Genomic DNA, 8,625 nt, shown 5'->3' with positions numbered 1-8,625 from the left:
AGAAATCATATAAATCCCAATTCTTGATCATCTTGAATAACAATTAAGCTAGAAACTACAAGAATACTGTTTAAATCCAATCCTTGTGGATACGATATTATACTATACTATATTTGATTAGCGAGCAGAGTTTAAGTGTGTGTTTCGCGCTAGTCAAATTTTGGTAAAATCTTTTTTAAATATTATTGGTGTGATGAGTAAGGAGAGGTTTTTAAAAAGGTCATGTTTATGTCGTGTGATATGTGAAGTGTAGTTGGATTGCTCGAGGACGAGCAATGGTCTAAGTGTGGGGTGTTTTATAGCCTGCTATAATCTCATGTTTTAGTCGCTTATTGCACTCTAATTTACTGCACTTTACTCGTTTTGAGCTTTAATTGATAGTGTTTTGCACTTATTGTGTGTTTTATGCCTTGTATGAGTGATTTCGAGTGATGTAGATGTTATGGAATAATTTCGAGTGATTTGGAGCTTTGAAGTCTGAGTAAAAGCCCAAGGGATTATGTCGGGATCGTGTTCGAGGGTCCAGGACCATGTCTGGATGTCAAAGTCTATGAAACATCCGTACTCTGAGAAACGTCCACTGCCGCAGCGCGTGGGGCAGCGTGTGGCATGCCGCGGATGCCCAAATCTCTACTGCCTGTCAGAATCAACTCTCTGGATTTCCCCACTAATGTCCCGCATGGCGCGGCACACCAATGCAATTTTTATAGAGTGAAAATCCTAATTCGGCTAGGAGAAGGTAATTTCATCTCGGCCCGACCCTACTTGGTATAAATATATGGAAAACATTATTTTCTGGAATTTTGACACATACTCAACCTAAGAAGGCTAAGGAGGAGTGGGAAGAAGAGAAGCACAAGGATTTCATTATTCCTTCTCACTCAAGACCCGAGTTTGGATTGAATTTATGTTTTTCATTACTTTAATTTAATTTGGGATGACTTGCTCCATATCTATGGAGAGCTTTAAAGAAATCATACCCTCGTGCACATGCGTACAAGGCCCTGAGCATCTGAACTTGCACCATCGGCACAAAAGTAGCTTGAAGGTTGCCACGGAAGGTTGCCAGAACCATAGGTAATAGGATGTCGGCAAATTTGAACACCACCTTAGTGGGATCCCAAAATTCTATCAACAGGCGAGTGAGCACCCTATCTACTAGGATTGTTTAGCAATGCCTTTAATGCCCATGTGTCTGAACCACATCTCCTTGTTCCCGACGAATATTCTTCCACCATTGTTTCAATTTATTTGGCTCTCCCATTACCATGCTAATCTCAGGGATGTTTCGGTTGATTTCCATTTTTCTGAGATGGGTAAAAGAAAGATGTTTGGTAAGTATTTGCTTCGGATCAACAATAGCTCCTTTATGAACTTGGCATATGCTAGCATCTGTACAAGGTATATTCGCATGCACCTGCTTGAGCATTCTAGAAAAGACCCAAATTGTTTGTCCAGTTTCTCTCTTCTTTGCTTCTGAGGGAAAGGTAGAGCAGGCATGTATTTACTCTATTTGATCTCATCATTACCTCTTTGTTTGTCTTTCTTCTTCCTTGTTGGAACTTCAAATTTGTTCTTCTTCTTCAGATCATCTTCTTGATCGTAGCTCACTTTATTCCTACGGTGCTCATCACTTTTCTGCTTTCCTTCATTCTTAACTTGATTTCCCGTCAACTCATTCTTCTTTTCTACCAATGGATCTTGCAATACTTTGCCATTCCTTAAAGACACTAAATTTATTGTTTCTTTTGGATTCCTTCTGGTATCCACATGGAGGGTTCCTGGAGACCTCTCGGATAACAGACTAGCAATCTGCCCCACTTGCCTATCTAAGTTTCGAACAGTTGCATTGTGAGTTTCCAATCTCTCATCCGTCTTAATAATGGAAGCATTAATTAGATATTTTATGCTAGACTGATTAGAATGTGGAGGTTGGTATTGCTGCCTCTGCTGATTCTGAAATCCTGAAGCTCCTTGTCCCTGGGGTGTCGGATTATTCTACTGCCATGACTTCAGACTACCCTTTGGTGAACTCCAAGAAAAGCCTGGGTGCCTCTATCCCATAGAGTTAAAATTATTACCACTCTAGTAATTGCTTCTATCAAAGCTTCCCACAACATTTAGCACGTCATCTGCAACTGAGGCCTGACACTCATGCGTTGGATGACCCATTGCACATAAATCACAAACTGATGATGGTTGGCTTTGGACTTTGGCTAAGGTCAACTTTCTTATCTCCTTGGTCATGGTGTCTAGCTGGGCTTGCACTGATGTGCTAGAGTCTACTTGATGAACCCCGGCTGATTTTCTTCTACCACTACTATCAGCAGGCCATTGGTTAGCATATTTAGAGAGCTCATCAAGAATAGCAACAATCTCCTCAGGAGTCTTCTTCATTAAAAGACATCCAACTACAGTGCTTGGAGTTCGTTGTGAGGAAGGTGTCAGTCTCAAGTCACATCCACAATTCAATTCCTTTATGCTGACACTTTCTCACTATCTCTTTGAATCTTTCCCAAGCCTCGAAAACTTTTTCAGTGTCCTTCTGGCAGAAGTTGTTAATTTCCTTTCTGAATTTCACTATTTTTGCAGCTGAGAAGTATTTGTCAAGGAACGTTTTAGTCATATTTTCCCATGTCATGATCAACCTAGTTGGTAAGCTATGAAGCCAGTGCTTCGCGTCATCCTTCAGCGAAAAGGTTAATGCCCTTAAGTAAAGTGCATCTTTTGACACTCCGATGTACTGGAAGGTCATGATTTCCTCAAAATCCATCAAATGAGTGTTAGGATCTTCATTTACCTTCACTCTAAATACATAGTTGTTCTGGATAGTTTGGAGAAAACCTTGCTTCAAGTCGAAATTATTCGCTGCTAGGGGTGGAGGTTTGACACTGGATAGTCCCTGATTGTAGACTAGTCTGGCATAATTACCCAATGCTCTACCAGGCATGGATACCATATTTTTTGACTAGTCTTCAACCAAGGGTCGGTTTAGATTTAAACTCCGACCCCCACCATCTTCGATAGTCTTCTCAGTACCTCTATGGGCTACCTCAGCTGCTATCCATGCAGCTTCTTGTTGTGATGTCTTTCTTGCAGCTAAGTCTACTCAGTCAATTTCTTTGTTTTCCATGTTATCTTGAGTTGAAGTGTGAACCAAGAAATTTTCTGTTAATTCTCTTTCTTTCCTCAGTTGTCGCATGTGTTTCTCCAACTTTAGTGTTTAGGGTATCACTTCCTTTGAAGAAGATCGATTCATACACCAGAGAATTTAATATATTGCCTCCACACGGAAGAGGAAACTCGTGAAGAATCAAACAAAATAGGTTCCTGAATTAGCACCAAAAACTATTTTGAACATTGTTGATTGCCAATCCCCGGCAACGGTGCCAAAATTTGACGAGTGCAAAACAAAATACGAAATTGATGCTCGCTACCCAAAGATAGTATAATTAAATTATTGTCTCTACAGGGATTGGATTTAATTAATGCTCTATTAATTTCTGGTTTAACTGCTATCCAGGATAATCAAAACTTGATTTGAAATGATTACGAACTACGATTAACAACTAAAGTAAAGCAACTGACAATTGACTGTAAAGAACTAGAGATTAGCAGAGTTGGTTTCTTATCAATGTGAGAAATAACGGTTTTGACATGATAGGTGCAAGGTTGTTATTTTTTATATGATATTGTTATATTTCACTCTTGGATTTCTGTCGATTCTCACGAATTCAATAGGGGATTAGCTTATACTTCCGATTCAGACCCCTCTCTCGATCAAATCTAAATCTTTCAAATAAACTAATGTGAAGTGCAATGAAACTTGAAAGAATCTATTGGTAGGAATGATCTAAGAGAAACTTCTCGCGAATATTTCTCAATCTTAATTTAAATGGTAACTCAAAAAGCTCTCTTGATTACTTCAAAGAATCACCAATATAAACTAAGGCATACGCTGCAATAATATTCAATAAGATGTTCCTCTTTCGATTAAACACTATAAAGAATAATATCACAACTATATTAAAGCTCCTCCAATAAATTCAAGCAATTGCACAGTAGTCAAATCCATAAATAACAACCAAGTCATCAAATCATGTCAAACTCTAAAGTAAACTACTCCATAGATATGGAGAACGTCATCACAAATAGAATTAAAGAGTAAGAAAACATCAATCTAACATTACAATCCAAACTCCTGTATTGAATTTATGGAAAGAATATGAAACCATGTGTCTTGTAGCCTCCAATGCTCTCCCAAAGCTTCCAAGGTCAATAATCCATTCAAAAATGTCTTTTTGGTTTATTTATACCATGTAGGAGTGGGCCCGGATAAAATTACTCTTTCCAAAACAAAGTAGGACAATACTCTAACAAATTTGAACAAGCACGACGTAGGGTGCGGTGCCCTATGCGCCGCGCCAATGGACAATTACAGAGGCTGCACTTTCTGACAGGCTTAGCCATCTTACACACCCGCGTCGCACCCAGCCATGCCCCATGCGGCATGGCTGTGTATTGTTTACAGAGTAATTCATTTTCTGCACGTTTAGATATCCACACTTGGCTCCCGACCCTCGAACGCAATTCCGATTTAATTCCTTGGGCTTTTACTCAAACTTCAAAGCTCCAACTTGTTTGATTTTTCTGCCTATTATATTTTTAACGCGAAATCACTTCCTGTAAGGCATAAAATATATAATGAGTACAATTTACTATTATTTACGCTAAAACACAAGTATAATACAGTAATTAGAGTGCAAACTATGACTAAAATACGAGTTTGTAGCCTACCTTCAATACTAAGCCTAAAAAGATTAATAAATGTCAATAGACTAGAGGTTATAGGTAGAATTCCATTCATGGCCAAGGTACGCTTTGAATCCCTGGCACTTCAAAGTTCCCACGGGTCTCAAGGGCCCCGAGAAGTGCTTGTGTTAGGGAGATTAGCTCAACCAAGAACTAAATTCATCTCTCAAATACCCTTAACTACTCACACTTATTCTTCCATGCAAGTTTAAGTTCTAATGAGGTGTTCACTGCAAACTCCAATACCACAGTGGTGATTATACACAATGAGAGATCTATTTCAATAATGTCCAAATCATTAGAGCATCATCGGGCATCACATGGTTTGCACACAAGGCATGTAGCACTACCATCTACTCTTATCAAGCTTAAAAGCACTGAAACAGGATAAGTGTCTATAAACAATGAGAGAACACCAGCGCATGAACATAAGTACTCAGAATTGGTAAGTCAAGTAGTTCAAAGGAGTGTAGAAGGTGTCAGATGCATCGTTCTTAGTAATCCAATTAGAAAGTTCATGCTTATGGAAGATCATTACCTATAATCCTGTACATAATCATACATACTTAATGGGGTATACAGACTAATATTCCATTCCTTACTAGGTGGGAAAGCTAACAAATCACATCAATAATCTTAAGAAACCAGGGGCAGTCAAATATATTGGCAGAGATTCTCCAAAGAGATCCTCATTCACATTTAGGTTGATTAAGAGTTACACATGTGGTTCTACATTCAAACAGTATAGATGAACATCTAAAGGGGGGCTCTTTCTATGTCTGTAGGTAAACTTTAATGAATTTAGTAAGTTTCAATGGCCTGAGAACACTGTCATAGACATGATATACAAGCAACAGTTTCCTTTAAGGCAGAAATCCTAGTAGGTGTCATTCACATGTGTACATGTTATAATCCAACTAATACTACCACATCACAACAGGACTAAATACTAAGCATGGAATTAGACTGATAGAGCAATAATAATTGATTCGAGAGAGTGAAAGTTTATGCCAGGATTGTTGGAAACTAAGATACTTACAAAGACACAGTGTAGCATTCAAACAAGGCATATAAACAGCAGATGTTTTACTTAAAACTCTTTAGTGATCATAGTTGACTTATATCCCTATTGCTATGTGGTTAATCCCTTTTGAATAACAAGAAACAACTTTCTTCTTTATGAATAGACACAGTTCTAATAGATGTGAGAGCACAAGCAAGTAGGAGTTTCTATGAAAAGGCATACAAACACATTACATGAGGTGTTCTTGCAAGATTGAGAGATTATAAAACACGGCAGAGTTTCAAATAACATAGGATCAGCTCAACAGGTTAATTGCAAGAGTTCAAAGCTATGAACATTCATGTTAAGCATGCATGGTTCTAATAACGGGACAACTAATCCAGTTAAATAGGTTAAGTATATTAGTCCAATCATAGTGAAGCTCTAGCATGTCATAACAAAAGATGATGCACAAATCAGTAGATACTAAGCTCTTAAGAACAATTAAGGGCATGGCTTAAGTTGGGCTGGCAAAACACATAAGACTAATTGAAGAAAGTCATTTGCACTTATTTCAAGAACTTTCATACAATGACTCTTACAGATGATCACACAGTCATGGAGGTCAACATAATGCCTTCTCAACAACATTTCAGGAAGTCTCGGGATCATAAAAAAACATTTGAAGAAACAAGATAACTGAACTTATACATTCTAATCTCAAGGACAACCTTGTAATTGTCTTTAAGTGTCTATAATTACCATAGTCTAAGTTTTATGAAAACAAGTGATTCAACTACATGATATAGGTCAACAGGGAGTATCAAGGCAAGAGTAGTTGAGCAGACATGGACGCTTTAGCAAAGTATCTTGCAATCTAAAGTCAAGATAGGTGAAGAAGATCATGTGAAGTTCTTAGTTAACTACAAAAGTCCAACATCACATAGATTATCTTAACTTAGAAGAGCATTCATTAAGTTTACGAAGATGATCGATTGTATTAATTTCAAATTCTTTAGAGGTTAGTGAATTCACATATATAGCATCAAAGCATAATGATCAAACATAATACATTATAAACAGAATAACCAACAAGAAGAACATGACTTTAATCTTGAAACAGTTAAAAAGAGGAAAGGTCGATGTGCACTGACCTTTCTTCGAGAAGAAAACCAAACAAAGGCTTCGTTTAGCCTCTTAGGAGCCAAAGACTCAGATTTCAATCAGTGAGTAACTCGGAATCATAAAAGAGAAAAAGATCAGGAATCGTGTAAGAACTTATCCTTAAAAATTCTAATTGCTAATGTATTTGTGTATTGATTTTCTTCAGATTGTTAGGTATTGTTAGGTGTTAAAATTGAAAGCCCTATTTATAGTGGCATTCAATTCCTTAGTGTTTCAACATATTTAAATCTAGGTTGTGGAATATGACGAGATTGGATGATGAAAGCAAGACGGGTAAAATCAGAGAAAACAGAGGGGGAAATGTCATAGAAATTACCTGGGCATGTGAGAGATTGATTGTTGAAGCGTGAAAAACCATCGGTCGAAGCCCTAATATCCAGAGGTTATTGCATTTGATCTCTGGACGTCGAATAACAATGATGAAGACAGATATTATCTCCATGCCTGCTTCGATTTGAAAGCACAGATCCAAAACATATGAAATCCCAAGTCATCGTTTTAAACTTAGGATTTTTATATGGGATTTTGAATTATAAAAACGAAAGAGGAAAGATTCAAGCGAGAATCGTGGCTAGCGGGGACAATGGAGATGCTTTTGTGGTTGATTTGTTGACCTTGCGTGGATTTATGAAAGGTCTCGAGGATTGATATGGTTGCAGATTTGGAGAGAATAGGGATGAAAAGGGAAAAAGGGGTGGCTGGGATAATATGGAATTGTTTTTAGGATTTGGGTGGTTTACGTCGTCTCTAGAGGTTAATGTTGGGATAATAGATCTTGGTTGTTGATCAACGGCCCAGATAATTCCGGGTTTAAATATTTTTAAGAGGAAAATGTGAGGGACATTGGTCCTCCTGGTATCAACGGCTACGATTAAGTTTGATGGGGTGTCGAAATTAAAGGAAAATGGAGATAAATTCGGAGCCGTTTGTTGATACCCAATTTTGCCCTCATATTTTATAAAATATTATATATACTTTCAAAATATCAATTTTGCATTACTACCCAATTTACAAGAATCATATAAGTATTTTCTATAATTTTCCATTGTTGTTTAAAGCTTTAAAATACATTTTATTGCATTTAAGATTGTTCAAATATCTATTAATTATCCTTTCAAATAATTTTGTGATGATTTAATCATCCAAATTTATTATTTACCCCCACATGTATGTTTTATAATATTTTACTTCATTTTACACAATATTTGCAACAATAGCCTATATTCTATACATAATTATATTTATTACATTACTTACACTAAAATAGCATTTTATATTTTTATAATGTTAAACTATTATTTTCAAGCATTTGACTGTAAAAATAATATTTTATTATTTATTAGTTAAGTTTTATAAATTATGTATATTTAATTAATAGCCCAATGCAAGGCTAATTTTGGACCAAAATCAAGCCACAAACATTTGGCCCATCCCTAGTTCACCCTTCAGCAGCCCAAGACCAAACGACCCTCTTTAAAACCCGATCGCGAACCAACCTTAACCCGCCTCGCTCCTCTTTCGATCTTAGCCGTTGATCTAAAATGATCAACGGCCCAAATTAAGCTGGCCCCTTTCTTATATCCCTTCCCACTAACCCTAGAGACCCATTCTCCAATTCAGTCGCC

At 37.2% G+C, this 8,625-nt stretch overlaps 1 long non-coding RNA gene across 1 annotated transcript; it reads right to left on the bottom strand.

The window, feature by feature from the left end:
* Positions 1–4,010: 4,010 nt before the first annotated feature.
* Positions 4,011–7,630, bottom strand: LOC104105273 (uncharacterized). The gene is made up of 2 exons (XR_688324.2): positions 7,317–7,630; positions 4,011–4,683 (listed from the first exon to the last, which is right to left on the bottom strand). It is a non-coding gene; the product is annotated as an uncharacterized lncRNA (long non-coding RNA).
* Between the last annotated feature and the right edge of the window lie 995 nt (positions 7,631–8,625).

The sequence above is a fragment of the Nicotiana tomentosiformis genome, chromosome 12 (assembly GCF_000390325.3).
Source record: "Nicotiana tomentosiformis chromosome 12, ASM39032v3, whole genome shotgun sequence".
NCBI lineage: Eukaryota > Viridiplantae > Streptophyta > Magnoliopsida > Solanales > Solanaceae > Nicotiana > Nicotiana tomentosiformis.
Note: the sequence above shows the minus strand (reverse complement) of the source record. Positions and strands in the feature narration are given on the sequence as shown.